Source organism: Schistocerca nitens, chromosome 2 (assembly GCF_023898315.1).
Source record: "Schistocerca nitens isolate TAMUIC-IGC-003100 chromosome 2, iqSchNite1.1, whole genome shotgun sequence".
Lineage (NCBI taxonomy): Eukaryota > Metazoa > Arthropoda > Insecta > Orthoptera > Acrididae > Schistocerca > Schistocerca nitens.
The window spans coordinates 94,072,293-94,085,569 of record NC_064615.1 but is presented as its reverse complement, the minus strand read 5'-3'; the positions used below and the strand labels follow the sequence as shown (position 1 = coordinate 94,085,569).

The 13,277-nt window shown below is 43.4% G+C and overlaps 34 non-coding genes across 34 annotated transcripts; 17 read left to right on the top strand and 17 right to left on the bottom strand.

The window, feature by feature from the left end:
* Nucleotides 1–324: 324 nt before the first annotated feature.
* Trnaq-cug (transfer RNA glutamine (anticodon CUG)) lies at nucleotides 325–396 on the bottom strand. The gene has a single exon. It is a non-coding gene; the product is annotated as a tRNA-Gln (tRNA).
* Nucleotides 397–644: 248 nt separating this feature from the next.
* Trnay-gua (transfer RNA tyrosine (anticodon GUA)) lies at nucleotides 645–733 on the top strand. The gene is given in 2 exon segments: nucleotides 645–681; nucleotides 698–733. It is a non-coding gene; the product is annotated as a tRNA-Tyr (tRNA).
* Nucleotides 734–1,091: 358 nt separating this feature from the next.
* Nucleotides 1,092–1,163, bottom strand: Trnaq-cug (transfer RNA glutamine (anticodon CUG)). Its single transcript has one exon. It is a non-coding gene; the product is annotated as a tRNA-Gln (tRNA).
* A 248-nt stretch (nucleotides 1,164–1,411) lies between these two features.
* Nucleotides 1,412–1,500, top strand: Trnay-gua (transfer RNA tyrosine (anticodon GUA)). The gene is given in 2 exon segments: nucleotides 1,412–1,448; nucleotides 1,465–1,500. It is a non-coding gene; the product is annotated as a tRNA-Tyr (tRNA).
* Nucleotides 1,501–1,858: 358 nt separating this feature from the next.
* On the bottom strand, nucleotides 1,859–1,930 carry Trnaq-cug (transfer RNA glutamine (anticodon CUG)). The gene has a single exon. It is a non-coding gene; the product is annotated as a tRNA-Gln (tRNA).
* A 248-nt stretch (nucleotides 1,931–2,178) lies between these two features.
* Nucleotides 2,179–2,267, top strand: Trnay-gua (transfer RNA tyrosine (anticodon GUA)). The gene is given in 2 exon segments: nucleotides 2,179–2,215; nucleotides 2,232–2,267. It is a non-coding gene; the product is annotated as a tRNA-Tyr (tRNA).
* Nucleotides 2,268–2,625: 358 nt separating this feature from the next.
* Trnaq-cug (transfer RNA glutamine (anticodon CUG)) lies at nucleotides 2,626–2,697 on the bottom strand. Its single transcript has one exon. It is a non-coding gene; the product is annotated as a tRNA-Gln (tRNA).
* Nucleotides 2,698–2,945: 248 nt separating this feature from the next.
* On the top strand, nucleotides 2,946–3,034 carry Trnay-gua (transfer RNA tyrosine (anticodon GUA)). Its single transcript is given in 2 exon segments — nucleotides 2,946–2,982; nucleotides 2,999–3,034. It is a non-coding gene; the product is annotated as a tRNA-Tyr (tRNA).
* A 358-nt stretch (nucleotides 3,035–3,392) lies between these two features.
* Trnaq-cug (transfer RNA glutamine (anticodon CUG)) lies at nucleotides 3,393–3,464 on the bottom strand. Its single transcript has one exon. It is a non-coding gene; the product is annotated as a tRNA-Gln (tRNA).
* A 248-nt stretch (nucleotides 3,465–3,712) lies between these two features.
* On the top strand, nucleotides 3,713–3,801 carry Trnay-gua (transfer RNA tyrosine (anticodon GUA)). Its single transcript is given in 2 exon segments — nucleotides 3,713–3,749; nucleotides 3,766–3,801. It is a non-coding gene; the product is annotated as a tRNA-Tyr (tRNA).
* A 356-nt stretch (nucleotides 3,802–4,157) lies between these two features.
* On the bottom strand, nucleotides 4,158–4,229 carry Trnaq-cug (transfer RNA glutamine (anticodon CUG)). The gene has a single exon. It is a non-coding gene; the product is annotated as a tRNA-Gln (tRNA).
* Nucleotides 4,230–4,477: 248 nt separating this feature from the next.
* On the top strand, nucleotides 4,478–4,566 carry Trnay-gua (transfer RNA tyrosine (anticodon GUA)). Its single transcript is given in 2 exon segments — nucleotides 4,478–4,514; nucleotides 4,531–4,566. It is a non-coding gene; the product is annotated as a tRNA-Tyr (tRNA).
* Nucleotides 4,567–4,924: 358 nt separating this feature from the next.
* On the bottom strand, nucleotides 4,925–4,996 carry Trnaq-cug (transfer RNA glutamine (anticodon CUG)). The gene has a single exon. It is a non-coding gene; the product is annotated as a tRNA-Gln (tRNA).
* A 248-nt stretch (nucleotides 4,997–5,244) lies between these two features.
* On the top strand, nucleotides 5,245–5,333 carry Trnay-gua (transfer RNA tyrosine (anticodon GUA)). The gene is given in 2 exon segments: nucleotides 5,245–5,281; nucleotides 5,298–5,333. It is a non-coding gene; the product is annotated as a tRNA-Tyr (tRNA).
* Nucleotides 5,334–5,691: 358 nt separating this feature from the next.
* Trnaq-cug (transfer RNA glutamine (anticodon CUG)) lies at nucleotides 5,692–5,763 on the bottom strand. The gene has a single exon. It is a non-coding gene; the product is annotated as a tRNA-Gln (tRNA).
* A 248-nt stretch (nucleotides 5,764–6,011) lies between these two features.
* Nucleotides 6,012–6,100, top strand: Trnay-gua (transfer RNA tyrosine (anticodon GUA)). The gene is given in 2 exon segments: nucleotides 6,012–6,048; nucleotides 6,065–6,100. It is a non-coding gene; the product is annotated as a tRNA-Tyr (tRNA).
* Nucleotides 6,101–6,458: 358 nt separating this feature from the next.
* Nucleotides 6,459–6,530, bottom strand: Trnaq-cug (transfer RNA glutamine (anticodon CUG)). The gene has a single exon. It is a non-coding gene; the product is annotated as a tRNA-Gln (tRNA).
* Nucleotides 6,531–6,778: 248 nt separating this feature from the next.
* Nucleotides 6,779–6,867, top strand: Trnay-gua (transfer RNA tyrosine (anticodon GUA)). The gene is given in 2 exon segments: nucleotides 6,779–6,815; nucleotides 6,832–6,867. It is a non-coding gene; the product is annotated as a tRNA-Tyr (tRNA).
* A 358-nt stretch (nucleotides 6,868–7,225) lies between these two features.
* Trnaq-cug (transfer RNA glutamine (anticodon CUG)) lies at nucleotides 7,226–7,297 on the bottom strand. Its single transcript has one exon. It is a non-coding gene; the product is annotated as a tRNA-Gln (tRNA).
* A 248-nt stretch (nucleotides 7,298–7,545) lies between these two features.
* Trnay-gua (transfer RNA tyrosine (anticodon GUA)) lies at nucleotides 7,546–7,634 on the top strand. Its single transcript is given in 2 exon segments — nucleotides 7,546–7,582; nucleotides 7,599–7,634. It is a non-coding gene; the product is annotated as a tRNA-Tyr (tRNA).
* Nucleotides 7,635–7,992: 358 nt separating this feature from the next.
* Nucleotides 7,993–8,064, bottom strand: Trnaq-cug (transfer RNA glutamine (anticodon CUG)). Its single transcript has one exon. It is a non-coding gene; the product is annotated as a tRNA-Gln (tRNA).
* A 248-nt stretch (nucleotides 8,065–8,312) lies between these two features.
* Trnay-gua (transfer RNA tyrosine (anticodon GUA)) lies at nucleotides 8,313–8,401 on the top strand. The gene is given in 2 exon segments: nucleotides 8,313–8,349; nucleotides 8,366–8,401. It is a non-coding gene; the product is annotated as a tRNA-Tyr (tRNA).
* Nucleotides 8,402–8,759: 358 nt separating this feature from the next.
* Nucleotides 8,760–8,831, bottom strand: Trnaq-cug (transfer RNA glutamine (anticodon CUG)). The gene has a single exon. It is a non-coding gene; the product is annotated as a tRNA-Gln (tRNA).
* A 248-nt stretch (nucleotides 8,832–9,079) lies between these two features.
* Nucleotides 9,080–9,168, top strand: Trnay-gua (transfer RNA tyrosine (anticodon GUA)). Its single transcript is given in 2 exon segments — nucleotides 9,080–9,116; nucleotides 9,133–9,168. It is a non-coding gene; the product is annotated as a tRNA-Tyr (tRNA).
* Nucleotides 9,169–9,526: 358 nt separating this feature from the next.
* Trnaq-cug (transfer RNA glutamine (anticodon CUG)) lies at nucleotides 9,527–9,598 on the bottom strand. Its single transcript has one exon. It is a non-coding gene; the product is annotated as a tRNA-Gln (tRNA).
* Nucleotides 9,599–9,846: 248 nt separating this feature from the next.
* Trnay-gua (transfer RNA tyrosine (anticodon GUA)) lies at nucleotides 9,847–9,935 on the top strand. Its single transcript is given in 2 exon segments — nucleotides 9,847–9,883; nucleotides 9,900–9,935. It is a non-coding gene; the product is annotated as a tRNA-Tyr (tRNA).
* A 358-nt stretch (nucleotides 9,936–10,293) lies between these two features.
* On the bottom strand, nucleotides 10,294–10,365 carry Trnaq-cug (transfer RNA glutamine (anticodon CUG)). The gene has a single exon. It is a non-coding gene; the product is annotated as a tRNA-Gln (tRNA).
* A 248-nt stretch (nucleotides 10,366–10,613) lies between these two features.
* Trnay-gua (transfer RNA tyrosine (anticodon GUA)) lies at nucleotides 10,614–10,702 on the top strand. The gene is given in 2 exon segments: nucleotides 10,614–10,650; nucleotides 10,667–10,702. It is a non-coding gene; the product is annotated as a tRNA-Tyr (tRNA).
* Nucleotides 10,703–11,060: 358 nt separating this feature from the next.
* Nucleotides 11,061–11,132, bottom strand: Trnaq-cug (transfer RNA glutamine (anticodon CUG)). Its single transcript has one exon. It is a non-coding gene; the product is annotated as a tRNA-Gln (tRNA).
* Nucleotides 11,133–11,380: 248 nt separating this feature from the next.
* On the top strand, nucleotides 11,381–11,469 carry Trnay-gua (transfer RNA tyrosine (anticodon GUA)). Its single transcript is given in 2 exon segments — nucleotides 11,381–11,417; nucleotides 11,434–11,469. It is a non-coding gene; the product is annotated as a tRNA-Tyr (tRNA).
* A 358-nt stretch (nucleotides 11,470–11,827) lies between these two features.
* On the bottom strand, nucleotides 11,828–11,899 carry Trnaq-cug (transfer RNA glutamine (anticodon CUG)). The gene has a single exon. It is a non-coding gene; the product is annotated as a tRNA-Gln (tRNA).
* A 248-nt stretch (nucleotides 11,900–12,147) lies between these two features.
* Nucleotides 12,148–12,236, top strand: Trnay-gua (transfer RNA tyrosine (anticodon GUA)). Its single transcript is given in 2 exon segments — nucleotides 12,148–12,184; nucleotides 12,201–12,236. It is a non-coding gene; the product is annotated as a tRNA-Tyr (tRNA).
* A 358-nt stretch (nucleotides 12,237–12,594) lies between these two features.
* Trnaq-cug (transfer RNA glutamine (anticodon CUG)) lies at nucleotides 12,595–12,666 on the bottom strand. The gene has a single exon. It is a non-coding gene; the product is annotated as a tRNA-Gln (tRNA).
* A 248-nt stretch (nucleotides 12,667–12,914) lies between these two features.
* On the top strand, nucleotides 12,915–13,003 carry Trnay-gua (transfer RNA tyrosine (anticodon GUA)). Its single transcript is given in 2 exon segments — nucleotides 12,915–12,951; nucleotides 12,968–13,003. It is a non-coding gene; the product is annotated as a tRNA-Tyr (tRNA).
* Nucleotides 13,004–13,277: the final 274 nt, after the last annotated feature.

The window sequence follows — 13,277 nt, the reverse complement described above, 5'->3', positions numbered from 1 at the left end:
GAGCATGCCCACTCGGTCAGAACCTCCCTATGTTTTAAACCTATTTTAAAGGAAATTCATTTGCTCAGCTTATAATAGCTAGTTGATAATCATGGGATTCTTAGCCTTCGTAGGATAATGATATTTCTTCGAATTACCGTAAAATTGCTTGCTCTTACAGGCATTACTCGTTTAATGTGCTATATAGGTCACATAGTCGCACCAATATTCAACAGTTTCACAGACGTCTCGTTTTTTACACAAACGTAGAAACTAAATCCCTGAGCCTATCGCTGCTACTTGCTCGGCGAGAAACGCTTATTACAGAAAATTTAGACTAAACGAAGGTTCCACCGAGATTCGAACTCGGATCGCTGGATTCAGAGTCCAGAGTGCTAACCGTTACACCATGGAACCAGACAGGAGCATGGGACTCGTAAATACACTTAGCAGTACTCTGGCATACTTCAGACACTTCCTACTTGCATTTTTTAACTTAATTGACACGATCGAGCATTATAAAACTTAATCTGGGCAATGTTTGCAGCTGCAGCCGATGACTGCATTTCCTGTGCGTCTATATGACCGCGCTGAGTAGCAGTGTGTGGAAATGAAAGACAGGGACGGACGTAAAGCAATCAGTACGAATAAGAAAGCATGCACAGCCTCTGGTAGCTCAGTTGGTAGAGCGGTGGACTGTAGTGGACGATTCACAGTTATCCATAGGTCGCTGGTTCAAATCCGGCCCAGAGGACTGTTTTTCTAATCTCAGGAGCAAAGAGGCTCCAGAGCATGCCCACTCGGTCAGAACCTCCCTATGTTTTAAACCTATTTTAAAGGAAATTCATTTGCTCAGCTTATAATAGCTAGTTGATAATCATGGGATTCTTAGCCTTCGTAGGATAATGATATTTCTTCGAATTACCGTAAAATTGCTTGCTCTTACAGGCATTACTCGTTTAATGTGCTATATAGGTCACATAGTCGCACCAATATTCAACAGTTTCACAGACGTCTCGTTTTTTACACAAACGTAGAAACTAAATCCCTGAGCCTATCGCTGCTACTTGCTCGGCGAGAAACGCTTATTACAGAAAATTTAGACTAAACGAAGGTTCCACCGAGATTCGAACTCGGATCGCTGGATTCAGAGTCCAGAGTGCTAACCGTTACACCATGGAACCAGACAGGAGCATGGGACTCGTAAATACACTTAGCAGTACTCTGGCATACTTCAGACACTTCCTACTTGCATTTTTTAACTTAATTGACACGATCGAGCATTATAAAACTTAATCTGGGCAATGTTTGCAGCTGCAGCCGATGACTGCATTTCCTGTGCGTCTATATGACCGCGCTGAGTAGCAGTGTGTGGAAATGAAAGACAGGGACGGACGTAAAGCAATCAGTACGAATAAGAAAGCATGCACAGCCTCTGGTAGCTCAGTTGGTAGAGCGGTGGACTGTAGTGGACGATTCACAGTTATCCATAGGTCGCTGGTTCAAATCCGGCCCAGAGGACTGTTTTTCTAATCTCAGGAGCAAAGAGGCTCCAGAGCATGCCCACTCGGTCAGAACCTCCCTATGTTTTAAACCTATTTTAAAGGAAATTCATTTGCTCAGCTTATAATAGCTAGTTGATAATCATGGGATTCTTAGCCTTCGTAGGATAATGATATTTCTTCGAATTACCGTAAAATTGCTTGCTCTTACAGGCATTACTCGTTTAATGTGCTATATAGGTCACATAGTCGCACCAATATTCAACAGTTTCACAGACGTCTCGTTTTTTACACAAACGTAGAAACTAAATCCCTGAGCCTATCGCTGCTACTTGCTCGGCGAGAAACGCTTATTACAGAAAATTTAGACTAAACGAAGGTTCCACCGAGATTCGAACTCGGATCGCTGGATTCAGAGTCCAGAGTGCTAACCGTTACACCATGGAACCAGACAGGAGCATGGGACTCGTAAATACACTTAGCAGTACTCTGGCATACTTCAGACACTTCCTACTTGCATTTTTTAACTTAATTGACACGATCGAGCATTATAAAACTTAATCTGGGCAATGTTTGCAGCTGCAGCCGATGACTGCATTTCCTGTGCGTCTATATGACCGCGCTGAGTAGCAGTGTGTGGAAATGAAAGACAGGGACGGACGTAAAGCAATCAGTACGAATAAGAAAGCATGCACAGCCTCTGGTAGCTCAGTTGGTAGAGCGGTGGACTGTAGTGGACGATTCACAGTTATCCATAGGTCGCTGGTTCAAATCCGGCCCAGAGGACTGTTTTTCTAATCTCAGGAGCAAAGAGGCTCCAGAGCATGCCCACTCGGTCAGAACCTCCCTATGTTTTAAACCTATTTTAAAGGAAATTCATTTGCTCAGCTTATAATAGCTAGTTGATAATCATGGGATTCTTAGCCTTCGTAGGATAATGATATTTCTTCGAATTACCGTAAAATTGCTTGCTCTTACAGGCATTACTCGTTTAATGTGCTATATAGGTCACATAGTCGCACCAATATTCAACAGTTTCACAGACGTCTCGTTTTTTACACAAACGTAGAAACTAAATCCCTGAGCCTATCGCTGCTACTTGCTCGGCGAGAAACGCTTATTACAGAAAATTTAGACTAAACGAAGGTTCCACCGAGATTCGAACTCGGATCGCTGGATTCAGAGTCCAGAGTGCTAACCGTTACACCATGGAACCAGACAGGAGCATGGGACTCGTAAATACACTTAGCAGTACTCTGGCATACTTCAGACACTTCCTACTTGCATTTTTTAACTTAATTGACACGATCGAGCATTATAAAACTTAATCTGGGCAATGTTTGCAGCTGCAGCCGATGACTGCATTTCCTGTGCGTCTATATGACCGCGCTGAGTAGCAGTGTGTGGAAATGAAAGACAGGGACGGACGTAAAGCAATCAGTACGAATAAGAAAGCATGCACAGCCTCTGGTAGCTCAGTTGGTAGAGCGGTGGACTGTAGTGGACGATTCACAGTTATCCATAGGTCGCTGGTTCAAATCCGGCCCAGAGGACTGTTTTTCTAATCTCAGGAGCAAAGAGGCTCCAGAGCATGCCCACTCGGTCAGAACCTCCCTATGTTTTAAACCTATTTTAAAGGAAATTCATTTGCTCAGCTTATAATAGCTAGTTGATAATCATGGGATTCTTAGCCTTCGTAGGATAATGATATTTCTTCGAATTACCGTAAAATTGCTTGCTCTTACAGGCATTACTCGTTTAATGTGCTATATAGGTCACATAGTCGCACCAATATTCAACAGTTTCACAGACGTCTCGTTTTTTACACAAACGTAGAAACTAAATCCCTGAGCCTATCGCTGCTACTTGCTCGGCGAGAAACGCTTATTACAGAAAATTTAGACTAAACGAAGGTTCCACCGAGATTCGAACTCGGATCGCTGGATTCAGAGTCCAGAGTGCTAACCGTTACACCATGGAACCAGACAGGAGCATGGGACTCGTAAATACACTTAGCAGTACTCTGGCATACTTCAGACACTTCCTACTTGCATTTTTTAACTTAATTGACACGATCGAGCATTATAAAACTTAATCTGGGCAATGTTTGCAGCTGCAGCCGATGACTGCATTTCCTGTGCGTCTATATGACCGCGCTGAGTAGCAGTGTGTGGAAATGAAAGACAGGGACGGACGTAAAGCAATCAGTACGAATAAGAAAGCATGCACAGCCTCTGGTAGCTCAGTTGGTAGAGCGGTGGACTGTAGTGGACGATTCACAGTTATCCATAGGTCGCTGGTTCAAATCCGGCCCAGAGGACTGTTTTTCTAATCTCAGGAGCAAAGAGGCTCCAGAGCATGCCCACTCGGTCAGAACCTCCCTATGTTTTAAACCTATTTTAAAGGAAATTCATTTGCTCAGCTTATAATAGCTAGTTGATAATCATGGGATTCTTAGCCTTCGTAGGATAATGATATTTCTTCGAATTACCGTAAAATTGCTTGCTCTTACAGGCATTACTCGTTTAATGTGCTATATAGGTCACATAGTCGCACCAATATTCTACAGTTTCACAGACGTCTCGTTTTTTACAAACGTAGAAACTAAATCCCTGAGCCTATCGCTGCTACTTGCTCGGCGAGAAACGCTTATTACAGAAAATTTAGACTAAACGAAGGTTCCACCGAGATTCGAACTCGGATCGCTGGATTCAGAGTCCAGAGTGCTAACCGTTACACCATGGAACCAGACAGGAGCATGGGACTCGTAAATACACTTAGCAGTACTCTGGCATACTTCAGACACTTCCTACTTGCATTTTTTAACTTAATTGACACGATCGAGCATTATAAAACTTAATCTGGGCAATGTTTGCAGTTGCAGCCGATGACTGCATTTCCTGTGCGTCTATATGACCGCGCTGAGTAGCAGTGTGTGGAAATGAAAGACAGGGACGGACGTAAAGCAATCAGTACGAATAAGAAAGCATGCACAGCCTCTGGTAGCTCAGTTGGTAGAGCGGTGGACTGTAGTGGACGATTCACAGTTATCCATAGGTCGCTGGTTCAAATCCGGCCCAGAGGACTGTTTTTCTAATCTCAGGAGCAAAGAGGCTCCAGAGCATGCCCACTCGGTCAGAACCTCCCTATGTTTTAAACCTATTTTAAAGGAAATTCATTTGCTCAGCTTATAATAGCTAGTTGATAATCATGGGATTCTTAGCCTTCGTAGGATAATGATATTTCTTCGAATTACCGTAAAATTGCTTGCTCTTACAGGCATTACTCGTTTAATGTGCTATATAGGTCACATAGTCGCACCAATATTCAACAGTTTCACAGACGTCTCGTTTTTTACACAAACGTAGAAACTAAATCCCTGAGCCTATCGCTGCTACTTGCTCGGCGAGAAACGCTTATTACAGAAAATTTAGACTAAACGAAGGTTCCACCGAGATTCGAACTCGGATCGCTGGATTCAGAGTCCAGAGTGCTAACCGTTACACCATGGAACCAGACAGGAGCATGGGACTCGTAAATACACTTAGCAGTACTCTGGCATACTTCAGACACTTCCTACTTGCATTTTTTAACTTAATTGACACGATCGAGCATTATAAAACTTAATCTGGGCAATGTTTGCAGCTGCAGCCGATGACTGCATTTCCTGTGCGTCTATATGACCGCGCTGAGTAGCAGTGTGTGGAAATGAAAGACAGGGACGGACGTAAAGCAATCAGTACGAATAAGAAAGCATGCACAGCCTCTGGTAGCTCAGTTGGTAGAGCGGTGGACTGTAGTGGACGATTCACAGTTATCCATAGGTCGCTGGTTCAAATCCGGCCCAGAGGACTGTTTTTCTAATCTCAGGAGCAAAGAGGCTCCAGAGCATGCCCACTCGGTCAGAACCTCCCTATGTTTTAAACCTATTTTAAAGGAAATTCATTTGCTCAGCTTATAATAGCTAGTTGATAATCATGGCATTCTTAGCCTTCGTAGGATAATGATATTTCTTCGAATTACCGTAAAATTGCTTGCTCTTACAGGCATTACTCGTTTAATGTGCTATATAGGTCACATAGTTGCACCAATATTCAACAGTTTCACAGACGTCTCGTTTTTTACACAAACGTAGAAACTAAATCCCTGAGCCTATCGCTGCTACTTGCTCGGTGAGAAACGCTTATTACAGAAAATTTAGACTAAACGAAGGTTCCACCGAGATTCGAACTCGGATCGCTGGATTCAGAGTCCAGAGTGCTAACCGTTACACCATGGAACCAGACAGGAGCATGGGACTCGTAAATACACTTAGCAGTACTCTGGCATACTTCAGACACTTCCTACTTGCATTTTTTAACTTAATTGACACGATCGAGCATTATAAAACTTAATCTGGGCAATGTTTGCAGCTGCAGCCGATGACTGCATTTCCTGTGCGTCTATATGACCGCGCTGAGTAGCAGTGTGTGGAAATGAAAGACAGGGACGGACGTAAAGCAATCAGTACGAATAAGAAAGCATGCACAGCCTCTGGTAGCTCAGTTGGTAGAGCGGTGGACTGTAGTGGACGATTCACAGTTATCCATAGGTCGCTGGTTCAAATCCGGCCCAGAGGACTGTTTTTCTAATCTCAGGAGCAAAGAGGCTCCAGAGCATGCCCACTCGGTCAGAACCTCCCTATGTTTTAAACCTATTTTAAAGGAAATTCATTTGCTCAGCTTATAATAGCTAGTTGATAATCATGGGATTCTTAGCCTTCGTAGGATAATGATATTTCTTCGAATTACCGTAAAATTGCTTGCTCTTACAGGCATTACTCGTTTAATGTGCTATATAGGTCACATAGTCGCACCAATATTCAACAGTTTCACAGACGTCTCGTTTTTTACACAAACGTAGAAACTAAATCCCTGAGCCTATCGCTGCTACTTGCTCGGCGAGAAACGCTTATTACAGAAAATTTAGACTAAACGAAGGTTCCACCGAGATTCGAACTCGGATCGCTGGATTCAGAGTCCAGAGTGCTAACCGTTACACCATGGAACCAGACAGGAGCATGGGACTCGTAAATACACTTAGCAGTACTCTGGCATACTTCAGACACTTCCTACTTGCATTTTTTAACTTAATTGACACGATCGAGCATTATAAAACTTAATCTGGGCAATGTTTGCAGCTGCAGCCGATGACTGCATTTCCTGTGCGTCTATATGACCGCGCTGAGTAGCAGTGTGTGGAAATGAAAGACAGGGACGGACGTAAAGCAATCAGTACGAATAAGAAAGCATGCACAGCCTCTGGTAGCTCAGTTGGTAGAGCGGTGGACTGTAGTGGACGATTCACAGTTATCCATAGGTCGCTGGTTCAAATCCGGCCCAGAGGACTGTTTTTCTAATCTCAGGAGCAAAGAGGCTCCAGAGCATGCCCACTCGGTCAGAACCTCCCTATGTTTTAAACCTATTTTAAAGGAAATTCATTTGCTCAGCTTATAATAGCTAGTTGATAATCATGGGATTCTTAGCCTTCGTAGGATAATGATATTTCTTCGAATTACCGTAAAATTGCTTGCTCTTACAGGCATTACTCGTTTAATGTGCTATATAGGTCACATAGTCGCACCAATATTCAACAGTTTCACAGACGTCTCGTTTTTTACACAAACGTAGAAACTAAATCCCTGAGCCTATCGCTGCTACTTGCTCGGCGAGAAACGCTTATTACAGAAAATTTAGACTAAACGAAGGTTCCACCGAGATTCGAACTCGGATCGCTGGATTCAGAGTCCAGAGTGCTAACCGTTACACCATGGAACCAGACAGGAGCATGGGACTCGTAAATACACTTAGCAGTACTCTGGCATACTTCAGACACTTCCTACTTGCATTTTTTAACTTAATTGACACGATCGAGCATTATAAAACTTAATCTGGGCAATGTTTGCAGCTGCAGCCGATGACTGCATTTCCTGTGCGTCTATATGACCGCGCTGAGTAGCAGTGTGTGGAAATGAAAGACAGGGACGGACGTAAAGCAATCAGTACGAATAAGAAAGCATGCACAGCCTCTGGTAGCTCAGTTGGTAGAGCGGTGGACTGTAGTGGACGATTCACAGTTATCCATAGGTCGCTGGTTCAAATCCGGCCCAGAGGACTGTTTTTCTAATCTCAGGAGCAAAGAGGCTCCAGAGCATGCCCACTCGGTCAGAACCTCCCTATGTTTTAAACCTATTTTAAAGGAAATTCATTTGCTCAGCTTATAATAGCTAGTTGATAATCATGGGATTCTTAGCCTTCGTAGGATAATGATATTTCTTCGAATTACCGTAAAATTGCTTGCTCTTACAGGCATTACTCGTTTAATGTGCTATATAGGTCACATAGTCGCACCAATATTCAACAGTTTCACAGACGTCTCGTTTTTTACACAAACGTAGAAACTAAATCCCTGAGCCTATCGCTGCTACTTGCTCAGCGAGAAACGCTTATTACAGAAAATTTAGACTAAACGAAGGTTCCACCGAGATTCGAACTCGGATCGCTGGATTCAGAGTCCAGAGTGCTAACCGTTACACCATGGAACCAGACAGGAGCATGGGACTCGTAAATACACTTAGCAGTACTCTGGCATACTTCAGACACTTCCTACTTGCATTTTTTAACTTAATTGACACGATCGAGCATTATAAAACTTAATCTGGGCAATGTTTGCAGCTGCAGCCGATGACTGCATTTCCTGTGCGTCTATATGACCGCGCTGAGTAGCAGTGTGTGGAAATGAAAGACAGGGACGGACGTAAAGCAATCAGTACGAATAAGAAAGCATGCACAGCCTCTGGTAGCTCAGTTGGTAGAGCGGTGGACTGTAGTGGACGATTCACAGTTATCCATAGGTCGCTGGTTCAAATCCGGCCCAGAGGACTGTTTTTCTAATCTCAGGAGCAAAGAGGCTCCAGAGCATGCCCACTCGGTCAGAACCTCCCTATGTTTTAAACCTATTTTAAAGGAAATTCATTTGCTCAGCTTATAATAGCTAGTTGATAATCATGGGATTCTTAGCCTTCGTAGGATAATGATATTTCTTCGAATTACCGTAAAATTGCTTGCTCTTACAGGCATTACTCGTTTAATGTGCTATATAGGTCACATAGTCGCACCAATATTCAACAGTTTCACAGACGTCTCGTTTTTTACACAAACGTAGAAACTAAATCCCTGAGCCTATCGCTGCTACTTGCTCGGCGAGAAACGCTTATTACAGAAAATTTAGACTAAACGAAGGTTCCACCGAGATTCGAACTCGGATCGCTGGATTCAGAGTCCAGAGTGCTAACCGTTACACCATGGAACCAGACAGGAGCATGGGACTCGTAAATACACTTAGCAGTACTCTGGCATACTTCAGACACTTCCTACTTGCATTTTTTAACTTAATTGACACGATCGAGCATTATAAAACTTAATCTGGGCAATGTTTGCAGCTGCAGCCGATGACTGCATTTCCTGTGCGTCTATATGACCGCGCTGAGTAGCAGTGTGTGGAAATGAAAGACAGGGACGGACGTAAAGCAATCAGTACGAATAAGAAAGCATGCACAGCCTCTGGTAGCTCAGTTGGTAGAGCGGTGGACTGTAGTGGACGATTCACAGTTATCCATAGGTCGCTGGTTCAAATCCGGCCCAGAGGACTGTTTTTCTAATCTCAGGAGCAAAGAGGCTCCAGAGCATGCCCACTCGGTCAGAACCTCCCTATGTTTTAAACCTATTTTAAAGGAAATTCATTTGCTCAGCTTATAATAGCTAGTTGATAATCATGGGATTCTTAGCCTTCGTAGGATAATGATATTTCTTCGAATTACCGTAAAATTGCTTGCTCTTACAGGCATTACTCGTTTAATGTGCTATATAGGTCACATAGTCGCACCAATATTCAACAGTTTCACAGACGTCTCGTTTTTTACACAAACGTAGAAACTAAATCCCTGAGCCTATCGCTGCTACTTGCTCGGCGAGAAACGCTTATTACAGAAAATTTAGACTAAACGAAGGTTCCACCGAGATTCGAACTCGGATCGCTGGATTCAGAGTCCAGAGTGCTAACCGTTACACCATGGAACCAGACAGGAGCATGGGACTCGTAAATACACTTAGCAGTACTCTGGCATACTTCAGACACTTCCTACTTGCATTTTTTAACTTAATTGACACGATCGAGCATTATAAAACTTAATCTGGGCAATGTTTGCAGCTGCAGCCGATGACTGCATTTCCTGTGCGTCTATATGACCGCGCTGAGTAGCAGTGTGTGGAAATGAAAGACAGGGACGGACGTAAAGCAATCAGTACGAATAAGAAAGCATGCACAGCCTCTGGTAGCTCAGTTGGTAGAGCGGTGGACTGTAGTGGACGATTCACAGTTATCCATAGGTCGCTGGTTCAAATCCGGCCCAGAGGACTGTTTTTCTAATCTCAGGAGCAAAGAGGCTCCAGAGCATGCCCACTCGGTCAGAACCTCCCTATGTTTTAAACCTATTTTAAAGGAAATTCATTTGCTCAGCTTATAATAGCTAGTTGATAATCATGGGATTCTTAGCCTTCGTAGGATAATGATATTTCTTCGAATTACCGTAAAATTGCTTGCTCTTACAGGCATTACTCGTTTAATGTGCTATATAGGTCACATAGTCGCACCAATATTCTACAGTTTCACAGACGTCTCGTTTTTTACACAAACGTAGAAACTAAATCCCTGAGCCTATCGCTGCTACTTGCTCGGCGAGAAACGCTTATTACAGAAAATTTAGACTAAACGAAGTTTCCACCGAGATTCGAACTCGGATCGCTGGATTCAGAGTCCAGAGTGCTAACCGTTACACCATGGAACCAGACAGGAGCATGGGACTCGTAAATACACTTAGCAGTACTCTGGCATACTTCAGACACTTCCTACTTGCATTTTTTAACTTAATTGACACGATCGAGCATTATAAAACTTAATCTGGGCAATGTTTGCAGTTGCAGCCGATGACTGCATTTCCTGTGCGTCTATATGACCGCGCTGAGTAGCAGTGTGTGGAAATGAAAGACAGGGACGGACGTAAAGCAATCAGTACGAATAAGAAAGCATGCACAGCCTCTGGTAGCTCAGTTGGTAGAGCGGTGGACTGTAGTGGACGATTCACAGTTATCCATAGGTCGCTGGTTCTAATCCGGCCCAGAGGACTGTTTTTCTAATCTCAGGAGCAAAGAGGCTCCAGAGCATGCCCACTCGGTCAGAACCTCCCTATGTTTTAAACCTATTTTAAAGGAAATTCATTTGCTCAGCTTATAATAGCTAGTTGATAATCATGGGATTCTTAGCCTTCGTAGGATAATGATATTTCTTCGAATTACCGTAAAATTGCTTGCTCTTACAGGCATTACTCGTTTAATGTGCTATATAGGTCACATAGTCGCACCAATATTCAACAGTTTCACAGACGTCTCGTTTTTTACACAAACGTAGAAACTAAATCCCTGAGCCTATCGCTGCTACTTGCTCGGCGAGAAACGCTTATTACAGAAAATTTAGACTAAACGAAGGTTCCACCGAGATTCGAACTCGGATCGCTGGATTCAGAGTCCAGAGTGCTAACCGTTACACCATGGAACCAGACAGGAGCATGGGACTCGTAAATACACTTAGCAGTACTCTGGCATACTTCAGACACTTCCTACTTGCATTTTTTAACTTAATTGACACGATCGAGCATTATAAAACTTAATCTGGGCAATGTTTGCAGCTGCAGCCGATGACTGCATTTCCTGTGCGTCTATATGACCGCGCTGAGTAGCAGTGTGTGGAAATGAAAGACAGGGACGGACGTAAAGCAATCAGTACGAATAAGAAAGCATGCACAGCCTCTGGTAGCTCAGTTGGTAGAGCGGTGGACTGTAGTGGACGATTCACAGTTATCCATAGGTCGCTGGTTCAAATCCGGCCCAGAGGACTGTTTTTCTAATCTCAGGAGCAAAGAGGCTCCAGAGCATGCCCACTCGGTCAGAACCTCCCTATGTTTTAAACCTATTTTAAAGGAAATTCATTTGCTCAGCTTATAATAGCTAGTTGATAATCATGGGATTCTTAGCCTTCGTAGGATAATGATATTTCTTCGAATTACCGTAAAATTGCTTGCTCTTACAGGCATTACTCGTTTAATGTGCTATATAGGTCACATAGTCGCACCAATATTCAACAGTTTCACAGACGTCTCGTTTTTTACACAAACGTAGAAACTAAATCCCTGAGCCTATCGCTGCTACTTGCTCGGCGAGAAACGCTTATTACAGAAAATTTAGACTAAACGAAGGTTCCACCGAGATTCGAACTCGGATCGCTGGATTCAGAGTCCAGAGTGCTAACCGTTACACCATGGAACCAGACAGGAGCATGGGACTCGTAAATACACTTAGCAGTACTCTGGCATACTTCAGACACTTCCTACTTGCATTTTTTAACTTAATTGACACGATCGAGCATTATAAAACTTAATCTGGGCAATGTTTGCAGCTGCAGCCGATGACTGCATTTCCTGTGCGTCTATATGACCGCGCTGAGTAGCAGTGTGTGGAAATGAAAGACAGGGACGGACGTAAAGCAATCAGTACGAATAAGAAAGCATGCACAGCCTCTGGTAGCTCAGTTGGTAGAGCGGTGGACTGTAGTGGACGATTCACAGTTATCCATAGGTCGCTGGTTCAAATCCGGCCCAGAGGACTGTTTTTCTAATCTCAGGAGCAAAGAGGCTCCAGAGCATGCCCACTCGGTCAGAACCTCCCTATGTTTTAAACCTATTTTAAAGGAAATTCATTTGCTCAGCTTATAATAGCTAGTTGATAATCATGGGATTCTTAGCCTTCGTAGGATAATGATATTTCTTCGAATTACCGTAAAATTGCTTGCTCTTACAGGCATTACTCGTTTAATGTGCTATATAGGTCACATAGTCGCACCAATATTCAACAGTTTCACAGACGTCTCGTTTTTTACACAAACGTAGAAACTAAATCCCTGAGCCTATCGCTGCTACTTGCTCGGCGAGAAACGCTTATTACAGAAAATTTAGACTAAACGAAGGTTCCACCGAGATTCGAACTCGGATCGCTGGATTCAGAGTCCAGAGTGCTAACCGTTACACCATGGAACCAGACAGGAGCATGGGACTCGTAAATACACTTAGCAGTACTCTGGCATACTTCAGACACTTCCTACTTGCATTTTTTAACTTAATTGACACGATCGAGCATTATAAAACTTAATCTGGGCAATGTTTGCAGCTGCAGCCGATGACTGCATTTCCTGTGCGTCTATATGACCGCGCTGAGTAGCAGTGTGTGGAAATGAAAGACAGGGACGGACGTAAAGCAATCAGTACGAATAAGAAAGCATGCACAGCCTCTGGTAGCTCAGTTGGTAGAGCGGTGGACTGTAGTGGACGATTCACAGTTATCCATAGGTCGCTGGTTCAAATCCGGCCCAGAGGACTGTTTTTCTAATCTCAGGAGCAAAGAGGCTCCAGAGCATGCCCACTCGGTCAGAACCTCCCTATGTTTTAAACCTATTTTAAAGGAAATTCATTTGCTCAGCTTATAATAGCTAGTTGATAATCATGGGATTCTTAGCCTTCGTAGGATAATGATATTTCTTCGAATTACCGTAAAATTGCTTGCTCTTACAGGCATTACTCGTTTAATGTGCTATATAGGTCACATAGTCGCACCAATATTCAACAGTTTCACAGACGTCTCGTTTTTTACA